This window comes from Acinonyx jubatus, chromosome X, assembly GCF_027475565.1.
Source record: "Acinonyx jubatus isolate Ajub_Pintada_27869175 chromosome X, VMU_Ajub_asm_v1.0, whole genome shotgun sequence".
Classification (NCBI taxonomy): domain Eukaryota; kingdom Metazoa; phylum Chordata; class Mammalia; order Carnivora; family Felidae; genus Acinonyx; species Acinonyx jubatus.
In genome coordinates this window covers 101,153,909-101,173,258 of record NC_069389.1, presented here as the reverse complement: position 1 = coordinate 101,173,258, position 19,350 = coordinate 101,153,909, and the positions used below count along the sequence as shown (strand labels likewise).

General features: G+C 35.4%; 1 pseudogene; it reads right to left on the bottom strand.

Moving 5' to 3' along the window:
- Nucleotides 1–18,712: 18,712 nt before the first annotated feature.
- LOC113597633 (cytochrome c oxidase assembly factor 1 homolog) lies at nucleotides 18,713–19,124 on the bottom strand (annotated as a pseudogene).
- Nucleotides 19,125–19,350: the final 226 nt, after the last annotated feature.

The following is a 19,350-nucleotide window of genomic DNA, read 5'->3' as shown; positions in this document are numbered from 1 at the left end:
ATAGAGAAAAGCCCAAAGATTTAATACAAAACTCCTGGAACTATATGTGAGTATAGCAAGGTCACAGGATACAAGATTAAAATACAAAAATCGATTGTTTTGAGTTATTTGGGCAAAAATCATATTCCATTAATAAATTACAATGAAGTTTTATTTATTTATTTTAATTGTTTAATGTTTATTTATTTTTGAGAGAGAGAGAGAGAGAGAGAGAGTGTGAGTGGGGAAGGGGCAGAGAGAGAGGGAGACACAGAATTTGAAGCAGGCTCCAGGCTCTGAGCTGTCAGCACAGAGCCTGATGCAGGGCTCAAACTCACGAACCATGAGGTCATGACCTGAGCTGAAGTCAGACGTCTAACCAACTGAGCCACCCAGGTGCCCCCAATGAATTTTTTAAAAATTATCATTTAAAATAGCATCATAAAAATGAAATACTTAGGTATAAGTCTAATAGATATGTCCAGGATCTATATGCAGCAAACTACAGAAGTCCAATAAAAGAAATCAAAGATCTAAATAAATGTTTTTGAATTAGAAGACTTAATACTGTTAAGATGACTGTTTCTCTCAACTTGATCTATAGATTGAAAGTAGTCTAAGCCAAAATCTCAGCAAGCTACTTTTTTTTATATATCAGCAATCTGATTCTATACTTTATATGGAAATGCAAAATACTTATAGCAAACATAATACTGAAGAAGAACAAATGACAGACTCAAATTACAATACCTCCTATACAGTGACAATAATCAGTCAGTACCAAGACAGTAATCAAGACAGTATAGTATTGGGGGTGCCTGGCTGGCTCAATTAGTAGAATATACAACTCTTAATCTCAGGGTTGTGAGTTCAAGCCCCTCTTTGGGGTCAAGTTTACTTAAAAAATTAAAAAAAAATTTTCCTTGTAAAGGTTTATTTATTTATTTTTGAGAGAGAGAGAGAGAGAGAGAGAGAGAGCGCGCGCATGTGTGTGAGTTGGGGAGGGGCAGAGAGAGGGAGAGAAAGAATCCCAAGCGCACTTCACACTGTCAGTGCAGGGCCTGACGTGGGTTTCAATCCTATGAACCATGAGATCATGACCTGAGCCAAAATCAAGAGTTAGATGCTTTACTGACTGAGCCACCCAGGTGTCCACAAAATAAAAAATCTTAAAAAAAAAAAAAAAGACAGCATGGTTTTGGCAAAATAACAGGCCCATATATCAGTGGATCAGAATAACCCAGAAATACACCTGTACAAATAAAGGCAACAGAGTTTTGACAATGGAGCAAAAGCAATTCAATGGAGTAAAGCTTTTTATTTCATATTCTTTTATGAGATGATCAGTCAGGTGCAGTCATAATAGGAGACCAAGGGGAAGCTCAGGAAAAAAACAAAGTTTACTATACCCAAAGGAGCTAGAGACAGGAAGCACAGCACACCACATAAAGTCACATGAGAAAGACACCAGGATGGTCAGGAGGCAGAAGACAGGAGTTGGAGGAAAGTTTAGGCCATGACCTTTATTGGGATTTTTGCAGGAAAGGCAAAACAGGACAAGATAAACAGCTTAGAATTGACAAGTTTGAATAATTTTGGCAGACTTTAGACTATAGGGTTGTTCCCTAGTTACTGGGTACCTGCATCTGGGATATTTAAGGCAGAGGAATATTATCTCCTGGGGTATACAGACCAGGTAGAGGAGATATGACTTTGCTATCTCTAACAATTGGTTAGCCTAGGGAGAAGCAGCTCTTCCCCACCTGAAAGGTTTTGCGTGTGTGTGTGTGTGTGTGTGTGTGTGTGTGTTTTAAGATATCAAATACACAACACACTTTTAAACAAGTGGTGCTGGAAAAATTGGATATCCATAAAAATGAATAGAAACAGACCTTATACCTTTCATAAATTGAAGTCAAAATGGAGGGTAGACCTAAATATTAAAAAAAAAACTGTAGAACTCTGAAAAACTCTGAGAAAAAAAGTAGGAAAAAATGTAGACAAAACTGTGTGGTGTTGAGATTTTAGATCCAACAGTAGAAGCATAACCAAGAACAAATTGATAAATTAGACTTTCTTAAAAATAAACCCTGTTTTGCAAAAGACACTATTAAGGGAATGAAAAGACAACCCAAAGAATGGAAAAAATATTTGGAAAATATATCTGATAAAAGACTTGTATCAAAAAATATATAAAGAACAGTTAAAACTCAAACATGAGTAAACAAGCAACTCAATTAAAAAACTATTTTAAATCTCCAAAAAAAGATTTGAACAGACACTTCACCAAAAAAGATATACAGATGACAAATAAACATAGGAACAGATGCTCAACATCGTTTTTCATTAGATAATTTCAGATTATAACAACAATGTGCATTACTATATACCTATTAAAATGGATAAAGGTTTTAAGAAACAACAACAAAAAATCTCCCCAAATCTGACAACACCAAATGCCAGCAAGGACGTAAAACAGAAACTCAATTCATTGCTAGGTGGGAATACAAAGTGGTACAGTAACTTTGGATATAGTTTAGGTTTCTTGCAAAGCTGAACATAGTCTCAACATATGAATCAGCAGTCATATTCCTAGTTATTTACCAAACTGACCTGAAAACTTATGTCCACCCAAAAACCTACAAGTTAATGTTTACAGAGCTTTATTCATAATCACCAAAACTAGAAGTAACCAAGATGTGTTTCAATAAGTAAGTGGATAAACAAACTATGGTACAACCAGACGTTGGAATATTATTCAGCAATAAGAAGAAATGAGCTATTAAACCATAAAAAGACATGAATGAGCTCTAAATGCATATTTCTAAGTTAAATAAACCAGTCTGAGAAGGCTACATACTGTATGATTCCTATTACATGACATACTGTAAAAGGCAAAACTATAAAGATAATAAAAATCAGTGGTTACCAGAGGATTGCAGGAAATTTGGAGGGTTGAACAGGTGAAGTGCAGGGAATTGTTGGGAACAGAGGAACTATTGGTATGATACTTTTAAGTGTGAGTACATAACACTATCTCTTTGTCAAAACCCATTAAACTTCAGAGCACAAGGAAGTAATCTTAATTTATACAAGTTAAAACACATCCTTTGTGAGGATGTGACAAAACCAGCTAAGTATATTACAAATATATAAAACAACCTCACTGAAAGAGGTGGAGGAATAACTTTCAGACCTAAGTAACTTTTTGGAAATGAGTAGAGTCTGTAAGACTAAAGGTAAAAAGGAGCTGTACAGAACACTAAGCTCTAGTTGATGAATTACTTTACCATGGTTGTATGGGTTAACAATTCTTATATTTTTATACACATACACAGGAATTAAACAATTAAGTAAATAGTTGGCAAATGGTGCTATCAGAGAGGGAGTTGACAGTTAAACACGGGAAGGAGGCTAGAATGATGCATGTGGTAAAGGATTAGAGTAGGAGACATCAGTATGAACTCATGTTAATCTAGCTTAATATAAAGATGACTGCATATAGAAATATTTTAAATAGTTGTATATACATTGTTTATTATACACACATACATTCCTTGCTTTATCAGCTGAGGGGGCCAAGAAGCAACAACACCCAGTAGCAATGAGCACATGTAGTACCTAGATCTTGTATTTTGTTTTTTTTTAAATTTACGTTTATCCATTTTTGAGAGACAGAGACAGAGCACGAGTAGGGGAGGGGCAGAGAGAGGAGACAGAATCTGAGGCAGGCGCCAGGTTCTGAGCTGTCCTCACAGAGTCTGACACGGGGCTCAAGTTCATGAGCCATGAGATGACCTAGGCCGAAGGCAGATGCTTAACTGAGCCACCCAGGTGCCCCTAGATCTTGTTTTGTAATATCATTCTCCAGTAAGGGAACCAGGTATCCCTGGAGATACAGTTGAGAGGAGACTGGGATGGGAAATGTATAAGATGAAACGAGCATCTTATACTGCCAGAATGAAAGGAAGTACAAAAATAAAAAGAAAGTATAAAGAAAAAACCGCAATGAAGGGTGTATGTCAAAAGAACATAGTATTCCATTGAAAGTGTTCCCAATGAAGAAAGTTGGAACAATTTGAACAAATTCATTTAAGTAATATTGGATTATAAGCCAAGCGTAAATTAAATATCCTTGAGTTCATGATGACATAAAGAAAAAACTGAATGAATAAATAAAAGGGGGACTAAGAGCAAACCTTTCTTGCATAAGAATTCCAAATATTTTATATAGTTACTCCATTCTCATTGAGGAGGATCATAATTCCCCATTCATTAAGTTGTGAGTTAATTTGAGCATAGTGACTTCCTGCTAAGGAGTATAGTCTGGAAAGGGGGAGAAAGAATACCTCTATAGTGGAGAAGCCTGAACAACACTACCACAGCCTATAGATCAAGGTTAACATCAAGAGAGATGAGTCATGTTAACAGTATGTGCTTTTGATATGATGTGATAAAAATGTTGCTTTACCTCTGTGTTCTTCTCACACAAGAAGTATGCATATGTTTTGGGCTGCTTCAAACTATTTTTAAAAATCATCACAGTGGTGCCTGGGTGGCTCAGTCGGTTAAGTGTCTGACTTCGGGTCAGGTTATGATCTCAGTCAGTGGGTTCAGTCAGTGGGTTCGAGCCCCATGTCAGGCTCTGTGCTGACAGCTCGGAGCCTGAAGCCTGCTTCAGATTCTGTGTCTCCCTCTCTCTCTGCCCCTGCCCCACTCGTGCTCTGTCTCTCTCAAAATAAATAAACATTAAAAAATTTTAAAAATCATCACAGATATATATTATTATTTTATGACATTAGAGCATTATAGTATGTTATCACCATAGCTTGCATTTTTCCCATTATGGTAATAATATCAAGATCACAGCTTCAGTCTTAGCTTGCAAACATTAGTTTCATATTATTTTACTGACTCTTCTCTACTGCATAAAAAGAACATTGAGAAGGAAGTATGTTGTAACCTTTTACTACATAGGCAAATCCAACATTTTCCTAAGCACATGTGGGTCAGTAATTTTGTCAAGTAATATTGAGGGTTTAATGTCATCATGTTAATTATAATTGCATTATTATCTTTAACACTTTTGAATAAATGTTAAAATTTTACTGTGGGATGTGAAACATCTTGACTAGGAAGAGAAAAATTTGAGAAAAGGAAAAAAAAAGCCAAAGATATTTGAATGTAATGTCTTAAGAATACAAAGAATCTCTTCTGTCTTACTCTCGGTCCCTGAGGAGTAGCAAGAATTGGTAAAGGATGACAAGGCTTAAAGCATGAGCTGCATAAGCAGGTGGCAATCAGGAAATAGTCCTATGTCAAGAAGCTGAAAGCAGATGGCAAAGGTGAGCAGATGTTCAGGAATGACTGTGATACCTGCTGTAGAAAAACTGTGCCTTATTCAGACAAAGTTCTCTGATGCACTGTACTTAAAGTTTTCATAAGAAATATTTTTGTTCCCTTTTTTCAAAAGTGGAACTTTAAACATACAAGTGCTATTATAAGCGTGCTGACACTTTTAAAGGCAGAGCCTGAAATAGGGGGAGGCAAGTGAGACAGCTTGGGTGCAAAATTTGAGAAGGTTTTAGCTCTCAGAGTCACAACAGTGCCATACCTTCACTGAGAATGAGTGTCTCCTTGACTCTACTACACCCTATATACCTCATTTGCCTTACTTTTAGTCTGGGTCTGGTTTAAAGAATTGACATTTATGGGCTGGATGTTATTTGACTACTTAAGAGAAATAATATAACATTATTTATTATTTGTAAATCAGTTTTGGTCATTCTGTGCATTTTTTGTAAAACATTGCACCAGGTGTTTCTGAAGTGTTATAAAAGAAGGAGAATGTATGTTTCCTCAAGGGGAACAAAACATATATGGGTAGTATAAAGGCAACATGCAGGAAGAAACATCTAAATATCACATGAAACAAGTAAAGAGCAATAGTAAATTTATGCCTGGGTATGAGCAAGCTAAAAAGACACAGCAGTATTTGATAATAGAGATTCACTGAGTGAATGGACATTTTGTGTGTAAATGGGCATTTGAAATTTGTGTATAAGCTCATAATTGTGTGCATTTGACTTCTACAGTAGCTCATAAATGTGCATAGAACTTCAAGTGAATTTCTTCTTTTGAAGACAGCTGTTGGTTAGTTGGTTTGCTTTTTTAAAATTCTAACTTAAAGTGAATACATGTATGGATTTGATTTGCTGTTGATAGGATTGAATTATTTAATTATGCTCCCATGAGAAATAGTCATCCTACCCACAGAGTGGAGAAACATTTGTTTTAGTTTCACTTGAGATGATACCCCTTCATTTGGTAGAAAAACCTTGAATCCAAGTCTTTTTTTGGACTTTGCTTACTGAGGATTTCAGTCACACCATTTTATAGTTCTAACGCTGAGCTTTTAAAAAAATAATTGTTAAAATTCAAAAAGAATGTGAAGAACATTAAGAGATGGATTCTTAGTAAAATCAATATGAAAATCAAGTAACATATTAAAGAAATGATGAACAATTGAACAGTAGAAGGAACAGAGAAGTTAAAACCATGTGTGTGAGAGAGACAGCTAAACAGATACAGAGACAGAGAGAAAACAAATTTAAATTAAATACATTGAACAGCACCTGGTGGCTGGGTCAGTTAAGCATTGGACTCTTGGTTTCAGCTTAGGTCATGATCTCATGGTTCATGAGTTCAATGATGGGCTCAGTGCTAACAGCTTGGAGCTTGCTTGGGATTCCGTGTCCCTCTTCTCTCTTCTCCTCCCCCACTCTCTCTGTCTCAAAAGTAAATAAATAAAATTACAAAAAAATAAACACATCGATCTCACAAACACACATATTTAACGAAATTTCCAAGTCACACTGTTAATCAAAAACATCACTTGAGGGGTACCTGGGTGTCTTAGCTGGTTAAGCCTCCGACTCTTGATTTCGGCTCAAGTCATGATCCCAGCTCAGGTCATGATCTCACAGTCATGAGATTGAGTCCCACATCAGGCTCTGCAATGAGCATGGAGCCTGCTTGGGATTCTCTCTCTCCTTCTCACTCTGTCCCCACCCCCTCTTAAAAAAACATAGCTTTAATAAAAACAAGCAAACAAACAAATAAATATATTGTTCTTCTTTTCCCTAAAGTCAGAAACTTCTTGTGTTGTAACCTCTTTGAGAACCCAGGTTTCTAAGTGCTCCTTTCTTTTTCTCCTGCCCTTTATTCATGGATAATCTCAAGCAATATTTTAGCCCTTGGAGATTCGGAATTGTTTATATTTTTGGATTGTTATCACTCTGCTGAAAATGTCCCTATTAGTCTCTTCCTGTTTTTTTAATGCCAAATCTTCAATTAGGTGGTAACCCTAATACTATAGCTAACATTCTTATCTGGAAGTGCATAATGGTTGTTATGGCAAGAATTTGTAAGACTATTTAACTTATTAAAGTATACCTTTCAGATGTGGTTACCCATTCAAATATAGGACTCTCAGTTATATTTGATTTTCAGGTAAATTGGTCTCCTTCTGCCCTAAACTTGCAAGGGACATACTTACATTACAAATTATTCTTTTGTCTGAAATTTTAATTAAACTGTGTTTTTTATTTTCCTTTATTTTTAACATTGCTATCTTACTTCTTACTTACTTAGCAATCTTACTTCTAGGTAAAAGAAGAGAGCATTTATGTAACACTTATGTGCTCATCCCACTTGCCCATATCTTATTCTAGTTAATCCTCATAACAACCATGTGTTTCATGAATAATCATCCCCACTTTATAAATGAAGAAGTAAGCTCAGAGATTTGCAAAAACCATAAAGCTAATAGCTGGCATATTCAGGATTCAACTCCTCCTCTGATATTGGAACACAACAGGATTTTCTCTCCACAATACTGTCTCTCTCTCAGCCTTTCTTGGTTTCCTTGCATAATAGGAAACAAATAAAAAGGGAGGTCACATCTGCTTACCCAATGTGCTTTAAAATACTTTTCCCTGTTTAAAATTTAAATTATGAAAAATTCAAGCATTCACATAGGTAAAGAGAATAGTATAGAGAACTCCCATGTACTCATCACCCAGGCTCAACGATTACCAATATTTTATTCCAATATTGTTTCATCTGTTTGTCCCCTTACTTTTTTTCCTAGAGTATTTTAAAGCAAGTCCAAGACATTATGTCATTTAAACTCTTACCCCAGTATTTTCACAAATTTGGTCTCTAATTAAATAGTTGACTAAACAACCATTCTTACTCCTGTTACACAGGCGATGCCTTTACTCCTCATTACTCTGTGTTCCCTTCTGTCAGCCTAATTGCTTAATTAATTTGGGACTAGTTCTCCTTTCTGAAAGTGGCACTCTTTAGCAGTTCAAACTATCTAATTTGGATTAGGTCTTCTTTCTCAAACTGGTAGTCTTTAGCAAAAACTTTACTACAAATTGTTTTGTTTTCTTAGAATTTAAAAAATATTCTTATACAGAACCACACACACAATAGCATAGTTATTAAAGAATTGTTTTTACCAAGTCACAACAAAATAACTTAATTAGAAGTTGGTTTGGGGAGACCCAATCACTTGCCAAATGATAAAACACTCCAGGTTTCAAAATAAATAAATTTCTCCTTCACAAAAAGTATCGAAGTGAATTCTTCCTCCTTTCCCTTTACAGAGCTCAACTCATCAGAGAACTAAATGGCATATGGAATTTTGGCCTTAAGTGTAATGTAGAAGAATTTTGCCAGCCATAGACAGTTAGAAACAGTGCCTGGGAAAAATGGTCTCCATCCTTAGTACAGCGTAATTAGAATGGTGTTCAAGTAGAATGAAGTTAGCCATCATATAATTCTTGTACCGTATAACCGGTCACTATGTTTAATCAGAAAAAAAGATAGGAGAGGGGGTAAAATGTACATTTGCAAAATGCTTAGACATTCTTTAATAAATAAAGTTAATGCTGTCATTAGTGGCAGCTCTAAGCAAAACTTTTATCTTTTTTCCTATGGATAAGCACTCTTTGGGGAGATGAATATTGCTGCAGTCATATTGTGCTTTCCGTTAATGAGATGTGGGTTCTATTTGTTAGAGTTTTATGGTAATGAAGCTTATAATTTACTGACAAACTGGCTTGCTTTCAAAACATTCTCTTATTGCACTTTTTTTCATCAGAAACATTGATGTGATAATTTGTGTGTTTATGGCAGCAGATGTGCACCTTCACTAAAAGGCTTCCAGAGTGAGGGGAAAGGACAAGAGAGAAAAGGAAGAAGGGGAGAGGTGTTCAGAGTTTCCAACTAGTAATAAAACCCATAAACAAATGAAAAAAAATGGCACAGTTTATTTGGAACATCCATGAACTCATTAAGTAGGTTATGTGAAATATCAAATATTTATCACTAAAATTTGTTTGACTTACAGATATGCTAAGTGCCAAATTCTTTTATCTAGTGTGAAAACTGAATGGCAAAATTTGTCATTTAAAATTCAAAAGCTATAACAGGAAGTCATTAAGTTAAAACTAGGTGAAAAGCACTTTCCTCTCCTAAAGGCGAAGATATTTTCTTTCTGACTAAGGTGCATTGCAATTATTACCATTGGCTTTACAATACAGACCTCTGAGTTCTGTTACCTCTGAGTTCTGTTTCCTCTCCAGCTCTGAAATTATGATTTGTAGGGGTAAAAACATTGTTCCCAACTTCCAAGCCCACTTCTGTTATTGCCAGCTAAGTGAGGTGTATAACAGAAAACCTGGCATATTCAGGTTTCCTTTAGTAGGAAATTGAAATATTCTAATCACAGGTTTATAATCTGCAATAGAGGACATAAAACCATGATGATTTTGCAAACAGCCTCATTAAACATGAAACAAAGCACAAATCTCTATGTAACACATGTAATGAAAAAACAATGAAGGGAGAGTAAGCTGTTTATACTGCTTTTCATCTTAGTTGGGGGTAGAAAACAAGGGGGAGACTGAAGTAGAAAACATGGATTCACTGATAAGTAACAACTAACTACAGGTTGAAAGGCGTTGTTGTTAATTCCAGTTGAAAAGTAGCTTCCAGAAGGTGCATCATAGTCACTTGAGGAAATAGAACACAAGTACTCAGAAAAAAACACTCTGTTCATCTTTATGCTAGATGTTTTGAGGTACATCTGCAACTAAATATTAAACTCTTATTTTCAGTGAATTCTAGAACATTTCAAATCCATAGAAAAGAAAGTGACTAAAAAGTTACAGAACATTTATAGCAGGCATAGTCCCTACCATCAAAGACCTTATAATCTATCTGGAGAGACAGAAAGATTGTATAATAAATGCACATAGGTATAGCAAAAAAAAAATGCCAAGGATTTGAACAATTGCTTAAATAAAAATACAACTTACCCAAAGTAAGGCATTCGATATATGAAGAGCTTTTATTTTTTGTTGTTGTTGGTGCTCTTCTTCTTAAGACTCCATCCAACTATATGTATTTATTGCATAAGCTTTTGAGATCCTGTTTTACATAGTGTCTGACAGAAAATAGGCACTTGACATATTATGTAGAATTTGGAAGATATTCAAAAGGCACCATTCTAACAATAAATGCACCATAGCTCTATATGGTGCTCTATATGAAAATTGGAGAAAATATTTCTGCTTTCACAAATCCTAGGTAGTTGAAACTTTGAATGAAATGCCTCTTGGTTGCTATGTTGCGAAAATGTTATTCCCCTCTACTTTCTCCCATTTCCCTCCCTCTTTTTTTCTAAAGGTCACCTTACCAGGAAGTAGAGATCTCCATTCCCATCTTCCCATTTAAGGCTCTTGATTGCAAGGGAAAAAACAAATATTCATACAGAGTAATTTAATTTTTTGGTTATTTTCTTAATTATGAATTATGAATTCAATATATAGCATTTTGAAATTAAAGATAGAAACCTAAACTTAAATGTAATGGGTAGGAAAAATATAAAGTGTATTTTCCATTTGTGAAAAATGTTTATTTATTTATTTTTGAGAGAGAGAGAGAGAGAGAGAGCATAAGCAGGGGAGGAGCAGAGAGAGAAATAGAGAGAGACTCCCAAGCAAGCTTCCCACTCTCAGTGCAGAGCCTGATGTGGGGCTTTATCTCACAAACCATGAGATGATGACCTGAGCCCAAATCAAGAATCAGAAACTTAATGGACTGAGCCACCCAGGTGCCCCTTTGTTCTTCCATTTTATATCATGCTTAGGGGTTCCTGGGAAATAATGATAATGATGTTAGCAATGATGATGACAAAATGAATAATAGTTAACACTTACTGAAAACTTACTATATGTCAGACATTGTTCCATGATTTATGTTCAATACTTATATTAACTCTATAGATTAGGTGTTATTTTCATTCTCCTTTTACAGATGAGGAAACTGGGGTACAGAGAGCTTAAGCCATATACTCAGAATTATTCAGGAAGATAAAGAAGAGACGTACTTGAGGGAAAGAGTAGTATATGCAAGGAGGAAGAGAGAGGAGACATTATTGGGGTTCAAAGTTGAGAATTATGGGTGTTTACTAACTGAAGATTCATAGTGCTGTCACTCACCATCTTATATTTGTCTTAAAAATATTACGATCTAGAGGTATTCTTCAAATGCTCTTTTTTTTAAAATATGAAATTTATTGTCAAATTGGTTTCCATACAACACCCAGTGCTCATCCCAACAGGTGCCCTCCTCAATACCCATCACCCACCCTCCCCTCCTTCCCACCCCCCCATCAAGCCTCAGTTTGTTCTCAGTTTTTAAGAGTCTCTTATGTTTTGGCTCCCTCCCTCTCTAACCTCTTTTTTTTTTTTTCCTTCTCCTCACCCATGGTCTTCTGTTAAGTTTCTCAGGATCCACATAAGAGTGAAAACATATGGTATCTGTCTTTCTCTGTATGACTTATTTCACTTAGCATAACACTCTCCAGTTCTTCAAATGCTCTTAATGTTTCCTATTAGCTACCTGAGAGACCCTGAGGTCCCCACAATCACTTCAGGGCTAGCCAGAAAGCAAACACTTCTTATTTGTGGATAAGGGCACCCTCCCCTGGACAGTGCTAGAAATGCTCAGGGTTTTATGATGCTCAAGCAAGAGAAAAGCTGGGGGAGGATAGATATGGACAGATTGTGGAGGCATTTAAATTTAGGTATCTAGAAACAATTAAAAGTCTTATCCTGAAAATGGCTTTAGACAGATTAATCTGATAGATTAATTCAGAATCATAAGAAGAGAAATTAGAGGCAGTGAGATTGGTTATAAAACTCTTGGAATTACAGTGAGAAAACATATAAAAAGAAGAATAAGAACAAGAAGAACTCTGGGAACATTTGTAGTATTATCTAGACATTATATCTCATGTTAAACCTCTGAAACTCTGATTTCTCTGTTTTGTAGTTTCTGAAAAAAAGCAAAATACAAAAGTCGATTTGTTTTGTTCTTTACACTATATTGTGTTCTACCACATAAAATGCTTTCATGTGATGCAAGGTAAGCTAAATTATTTTTTATTTATAGCATAACAAGTGTGACCGCTCTAAGAAAACATAAAAGTGTTTAATCTGAAGGTGGGGGTCTTCATTTATGGAGCTGATCATGTCATCTTAAAAAAGTAATAGTCTTAAATGTTAAGCTTATAAGTCATATATACCCACAATGTTTTTATTCATGCAATTATTGAGAAATAGCTCCTATTGACATATTCTTATAATCACAAGTAGATTAAACGAAGCCCTGAGGCTTTGACATTAAAGACGTAAACCTGAGAGTAATACAGATTTAGAAAACATAATAATGTAATTTGCAATGATAATAATGTTATTTTTACTAGTGAAAAGCATTGAGAGTTCATATTATTGAACAAACATAAGATAAAATTTATTTTATATAGGTACCAATTTTTATGCAACTGTCATTACTCTAATATTAAAATTGTATATTTTATTCACACCTACATTTGCAGTGGAATAAGGAGAGATTTAAGGGATCTGATGGAAAGAGGTTTAAGTGGCATACAAGAAAGCAGAATTACATTTCCAATTATACCACTAATTGTGAGAAGTTGGGCAAGTTGTAGCACCTCTGAACCTTACCGTCTTTATTTGTACAAAGAAAAGAGTTGGAGTAGATGCAGAATTTCCTTTTAACCTTAATATTAAATAAGCCTCTTGAAGTCTACCTGGATGCATTAAATGATTTTTTTAAATGCTGTGTATACTTACCCTGAAAATAATAAGATTTAAACAGCACTTAAGCTCTGAACTAGAAGTGAAGTGAAGCTATGAAACAGAAGCAAAGACATCAGCACTGATGTCTTATGAAACTTCTGAGGGTCCCCATTCCTGTCTGAGTTTTGATTCCTAGGATGTTCCTTTTTATTTTTTAACCAATAATAACTCGGGCCACAATAAAATCTTTCTCAAACTAATTGTTAAGGGCTTATAAACCAACTGGAGGATATGTCTTTATGTAAATTATGTAAATTACAAATATTTAAATTAAAATGGACATCTTCTTATAATCTGTACAGACCAGTCACGTAGCTGGGCATTATGATATACATTATTAGCACTGTGAAACATGTCAAAGAAATAAAGCTAGTAAATATACCTGTGACTGGCCTGCAAGAGAATGGGCACCAGTATCATGGTTTAAATCCCTTTCTACCTTCTTCTTTGGCTCTTCAAATTATTATGTCTTTTTTAAAATTTTTTTAAATTTTATTTTTTTAATTTACATCCAAATTAGTTAGCATATAGTGAAACAATGATTTCAGGAGTAGATTCCTTAATGCCCCTCACCCATTTAGCCCATCCCCCCTCCCACAACCTTTCCAGTAACCCTCTGTTCTCCATTTTTAAGGGTCTCTTATGTTTTGTCCCCCTCCCTGTTTTTATATCATTTTTGCTTCCCTTCCATTGTGTTCATCTGCTCTGTGTCTTAAAGTCCTCATAGGAGTGAAGTCATATGATATTTGTCTTTCTCTAATTTCACTTAGCATAATACCCTCTAGTTCTATCCATGTAGTTGCAAATGGCAAGATTTCATTCTTTCTGATTGTCAAATTATTATGTCTTCATGTTGCATAGGAAAGTAAGCATGAGATCTGGAGTCAGAAGACCTGAATTGAAATTCTCTTTTTGCTACTTACCGACTAAACCCCAACATTCTCAACCATACAATGGCAATGGAGTGATGAAAGCAGCCGTACTTACTTCAGAAGATTGTTGTAAAGAAGAAAGGTATTAGAGGAAGTCACTGAAAGGTTGTGACTGCAGGTTGGCCTGTGAGCTAGACCCACCTGGAAGCTCCTTACCCTTTTCCCTGTCCTTGGAATGTACATTCACCTCACCATTCCCACACTAAGAACCCCTTCAAACATGCAGCCTTAAAAGAGTAAAGTGTTGTTGAGACCATCTGGACTATATATGTGACTGACCCCCACTAAGGCCTTTATTTAAACTCTTTAAGATTTGGGTGGGTAGTTGTGGAGATCTATTTGTCTTGCATCTACCCAAGACAAGCCTAGTATCTCAGTTCCCTTGTCTATTAAAACTGCCACCTACCAATTTGGGGTGGTCTTCCTCTTTCTTCAGTCTCTCCTTGCCCTCCACATATGGGGCCAGTTTTGAATTTCACCCAGGGAAATTTCAAGGTTGTAAACCAACAAAAGTGTTTTATAGATGGTGAAGAAATATCATAATGCATTATATTAATAACTCTATTATTGTTATGTGTTAAAGGTTTATACCTTGACTATATGACAGGTCACAAAGAGCTGTCAACAACATTTTGTAATTTTGTTGATAGAAACAAGTTGTTGAACTATCCCTACTTGAATAAAGCAGCTCTGAAAAATTCTTTATCTGTCCATGAATTTTCTAATATCTTAATATATAGACATTCACTTGGTGATTTTGAAATTTATAATACATAATCCTGAAACAAGGCATTTTTAAATTTTTTGGAACAAAACATTCAAATATTTATATTATCCAGAGCACCTCGGGGTCTTATATTTAAGAAGGTTATTACTTCTCTGGTTAAGAAGCTACCTCTGAACGGCCATGCAATAGCACTCACAGTAAGATAAAAATATGAGTAGTTGGCATTATTTACATTCTTCTGTTACATATCCAACCTCAGGCCAGGTCACAGATGAACTTTATTTTTGGAAAAATATATATTGATGCAGTCAAATGAAGACAGAGTGTGTGTCTTTACAGAGAATAATATTAGGATATGAGAACTTTTTAATTGTAATTATGAACTTAGCACCCTCTAGGATAAACATCTCCCAATTATCTCATTTTGTGCTTCATCCATTATGCACCTCTGTCAAAAGAGCTCTGTGTTCCTCCAAGGCAATTGATTAACATTGACCAGTTTTTCCTCACTTTCAGTTCAAAGTAGTGTAGTGAGATTAACAACACAATTATTTGCAGTGAGTTGAGTCTGTTATTTAATCAAAATAAAATCTTTCCATGAAAAGCAACTTGTTTGTACAAACACAACACAGCAGAACTGATTCTTAAATTTTAATTTATGAAGAAGTGATTTTATTCCTTTTCATACAAGATTAAAAAAAGTTCCCTTTGCCATCCACGTCTGTTTTATTTTTTTATTGGCAGTGGAATCAGGGGAAGAAAGGGTAATTTTATTTCATGAACTTTTTTGTAACAGAGAAAATTTGTTAATTTGATATGGCAGTAAAAGCATGAAATTGTCCTAAATTATTGTGATGTGAGCCTGCAGTGCCTAATTATTTCTTTAATCATTATGCTGTTAATTGCATTCTTCATTTCTTGGGGAAAAAGAGGGGGCAAGGGAAGGGTAAAATAAAAAAGAAATCACTAAAAAGAGATATCTTTAACTACAATTTCAAATGACATTCTGTTACTAAAGTCAAATTAACATTTTTGGAGAAAGTTTTTTCCGCCCCTCCTCTCAAGTCACCATCAAAAATCTGCATGTTAATTGTGTTTGCACATGTTTATAAATGCGAATGGGAGGTTAGTATGTACAGCTTCCCAGAAAGGGAACAGATTCCAGAAGGTTTTGGAAATGCTTTGATGAGGCTTACTTCCCAGAAGTTAAATTTACACTTTACTTATATTTTTTTCTTTAAATGCAATCACACATGAGCAATGACAGTCTATCTGTTTGAGGGGAAATAATGCTTTACAATAACTGTCTTTGGTTGACAAGTTAAGCAATTGATACATTTTTAATTATAACACCTTGGAGCTTTTAAAGAAGTATTGTAGCTTTAAGCAATGAGAATCTCTGAAGCAAGACTTTGTATTGCTTTTTGTCAAGTTGATATAAATTTGCCTCAGGCAGTGCTACTGGCCAAAAAACAATTTGAGTAGATTAAAAACCAAACCAGATGGGCTTCTATAAATTGAGAGTGATCAATTCATAGATGGTTTTCATAGTAACTAGTTTTGACCATTATTTAAGGTGTAATGTATTATTTAACTAATCTCTTCTATTAATGGCTCATTTTTATGAATTCCTTATTAATGACAGGAAGAGCTGGATGATCCTATGGGGGAACTACAATTAACAAGTGAAAATAAATCCTAAGGTTTGCTTGCTAAATCTCTTTCTCTCACATTGATTATATATAATGTGTCACATTTATTATATATAATATATGTGTGTACATATATTTAAATATATATATATATTTAACTGTATTTATAAGATATACATATAATGTGCATCTGTTTTTCCACTGGGCAAATGCCACTGTATTGCACAATCCTGGTTGAATCCATAAACTTTCTTAAAAGCTTTGAGAACTATAAAAACAGTGTAAGAAAAAGGAAGAAATAACCCAGTGCAGTAATGAGGAAGCAGTCATGCTTCAATGATTTCCTTAAATTGTGGATACTCCCTGGATATACTAGAAAAGATAGCTCATATCTTAGGAAATATGAGAGAAAAAAAGCTGTGTCACAAAGAATGGAATTATAATAGGAACCCAATTTATTAAGGCATTAAATCATAATGTGTACTTTTGGCCTAATTTAGTATCCCAACACTAGGAAAAATTATGAGGTAAACAAAGTTTACTTTAAGAGCCCACAGTATCCTTTTCTAAAGTTTCTTCCATATCCTTCAGAACAGCCTTGTTCCATTATCCTCAATGGACACCCAACATCTTTCACCTTTCAGTCAAGACCAACACTTATCAAAGATTGCTATCAGAGAGAGAGCTAACAAATCTTTTTATCCTAAAATATTTAAGGTATTCATTCATTTTTAAAATTCACTCATTCAAAAATATTTATTGAGGGCTTATGAAATGTCAGGCACTAGATGCTAAGCAGAGGTTTAATGGAGTCTAAAGCTTACATGATTTTGATAACTCACTTTGAAGACTAAAAATTATACATACAGAATTACATGCAGGCCATTTAAATGAGGCTATGCAAATAAGAGTTCCTGAAGTTTATGTTTAATTATCTTTATAGCAGTAATTCTACCTCTCATGCTAGTTACAAGAGTGACACAACAGAAAGTTCTACCTTCATGGAACTGATATTCTAATGGAGAAGGTACTAAGTAAACAAATAAATATATTCAACAACGTCACATATCAAGAGGTTACAGTGGGAGAGAGCCAAAGCATAAGAGACTCTTAAAAACTGAGAACAAACTGAAGGTTGATGGGGGGTGAGAGGGAGGGCGGGGTGGGTGATGGGTATTGAGGAGGGCACCTTTTGGGATGAGCACTGGGTGTTGTATGGAAACCAATTTGACAATAAATTTCATATATTGAAAAAAAAACAACGTCACATATAAAGAAAAATAAAAAGTGGTAAGGGGTTCTAGAGTGGTAGGTTGCTGTTTTAAATATGATTCTCAGGGGTATCTGGGTGGCTCACTTGGATGAGCATCCGACTCTTGATTTTTGGCTTGGGTCATGATCCCAGGGTCGTGCTCTGTGCTGAGCGTGGAGCCTGCTTAAGAGGATCTCTCTCTCCTTCTGCCTCTACCTCTTTCCCTCTCTGTCTTTAAAATAAATAAATAAATAAATAAATAAATAAATAAATAAATACAAATAAAAAAGATTCTCAGAACTTCTCTGAGAAGATGACATTTGAGTAGAATCCTTAATGGAACATTAAGGGAATGAGCCAAGATTGGAGGCAAAGAACACAGAAAGTGCAAAAGCCCAGAGATGAGAGCGAGTTTGGCATATTTCAAGGAATATCAAAAACATGGGGTAGGGTTGGTGCAAGTCAAGGTAAGTCTTATAAGCTATGCTAAAGCTTTTCTAAATGTGGTGGAGAACCACTGGAAATGTTAAGCAAGAAATGCCCTGATTTTCATTTAGAAGATTCACTCTGGAGGTGGTGGCTTCTTCTTCTTCTTCTTCTTCTTCTTCTTCTTCTTCTTCTTCTTCTTCTTCTTTGTTGTCTTCTTCTTCTTCTTCTCCTTTTAAAAATTTTAAATAGCGATTCTTTTTATTCCGTGTTCTGCTTTTACACAGTGAGTTCTCAAATAAATACCTATAAATTCATAGTAAAACTTTCTGATTAAATAAAAACCCCACAATAGTGTGGCCAAATTAGAATTATACCAAAATTACCATATGCCAGCACATATAATCATCCCCTCTGGCTGAAAAACTGGCTTACAGCCATGGAGGGTACATTGTGATGAGGAAAGGCCATGCTTGGAGAATGCTGAGTCTTTTTGATCACCTTTACTCTGTTTCTATATCATCACCACAGTCCGTACTGAACTTGAACACAGGAATCTGCTAACCATCCTTAAGATTTAAGAAGACATCCTGAGGGTGCCATCTCTGAAAGGGGGCATCTCTGGATGAGCTGACATAGAGATGGCCCTCTGACTTGAATCCAGAGACAGGAATCTTCAACTGGGTACTGGCAATATCCACAAAGTTGTACTTGTTAGTGAAGTGTAGATAGTGGATGTTGAGAGGAGTGCACAGAGCTTCCAGGGACTCAGGGTGGCTGTGCAGCTGCTCCAATACCAGCTCGTAATAGGAAGCCCTGAAAAAAAGCTTTTTGTATAAGGTAATATGTAAGGGCACAGCTCCCACTGACCACTACACTGGAAAAAAAGACCCGTTTCCCCAGAGGCAATGGCATTCTGCCTCCTGGAGACTTTGCCATTTCATAGTATAGCTTTCTTGAAAATCATCAAAGGAAAGTTGTTCTGTCAGTGATATAAGCACATGCAACAGAGAACATGTACTTTCCTTCTGGAGGTGGGAGAGTGGGTGGGAAAAGCCCACAGGCCTGCCTGCCCTTCTGGTTTCTTTTTAATATGAAGTTTTGATGAGTCTTCAAGTATTATTTTTCAAGTAGTGATTCC